At 41.7% G+C, this 1,271-nt stretch overlaps 1 protein-coding gene across 1 annotated transcript in view; it reads right to left on the bottom strand.

Annotated features, from left to right (window-relative positions):
- Positions 1-1,271, bottom strand: part of LOC110336269 (probable ATP-dependent RNA helicase DDX60) — a 104,269-nt gene that overhangs the window by 29,369 nt on the left and 73,629 nt on the right.

Genomic DNA, 1,271 nt, shown 5'->3' with positions numbered 1-1,271 from the left:
TCAGTAGCTACAAACAACCTAGATGTACCACGACAGAAGAATGGATATAGAAAATGTGGTTCAATTACACAATGGAATACTACTCAGCTATTAAGTATGAGGACATCCTGACTTTTACAGGCAAATGGATGGAACTAGAAAATATCATCCTGAGTGAGGTAACTCAGACCCAAAAGGATGTGCATGGTATGTACTCACTAATAATTGGATACTAGCCAAAAAAGAAAAAAGAAAGAAAAAGAAAGAAAAAAGAAGAAAGGAAAAAAATCCATACAGAATACACAAGATATAGCCCACAGAATTCAAAGGGCTCAACAAGTTAAAGTGCCCAAGTGAGAAAGCTTCAGTCACACTTGGGAGAGAAAGGATAGTAATTCCAAATAGGGAGAGAGGGAGGGGCTTGGGAGGTAAAGTAGACAGTATTTGTGGAATGGGGTGGGGTGGGGTGGGGTGGGATGGGATGGGATGGGGTGGGGTGGGATGGGATGGGATGGGATGGGAAGACTCTGGAGCTCTCAAAGGGACCAAGTTCAGGCTTTCTCCTATCATCTCCTATCAGAAGCCACATCTTCTTTACTGTGCTTTCCTTTCTCCCTCCTGTCCCTCCTCCCGAGTTCCTTATGAGCACACGCCTTCACTAAGGCATGTACAGCCCTTCTCAGCATGTGCTACGAGGGAATCAAACCTAGGATACACCTCCATAAACCTGGCCAAGACCCTTAAGAAATCCTATTCCCCAGGACCCCTGAATGCACCATGCGTTTACATTTGCTAAGGTCATGTACACTTCTTTCACAATCTTTGTCTCTTAAATATGTAAATAAGACATTTCTGAACATAAGAAGATGAGGTTACTTGTATTCTACCACAGAGTGGTATATATCATACATCCAGAATACAACTCCTCCAGTTATCATTGAACAAGGAGGGAAATGCCATGACTATTTAAGGACCCAGCCCTATGTTGTCAAATCATCTCCTACAGTACTTACAGAGAAATGTAGGTTACTATCTAACTTTACTTTTAAACTATTAAATAAGTTAACTGTTACTAAAAACTGCTAGAGAAAATAGCCAAAGTGTCATTCCAGATCAGCAAACCTGACCCCGAAAGAGTGAGCTCTTGGTATGCATGTTTCTTTAGGAGTTCCCCCTGTGTCAGAAATGGATGCAGATCTCACTGATAAGCGGATATTAGCCCAGAAACTTAGAATACCCAAGATACATTTTGCAAAACACAGGAAAACCAAGAAGGATGACCATTGTGTGGA

This window comes from Mus pahari, chromosome 19, assembly GCF_900095145.1.
Source record: "Mus pahari chromosome 19, PAHARI_EIJ_v1.1, whole genome shotgun sequence".
Taxonomy (NCBI): Eukaryota; Metazoa; Chordata; class Mammalia; order Rodentia; family Muridae; genus Mus; species Mus pahari.
This window is presented reverse-complemented; position numbering and strand designations above follow the sequence as displayed.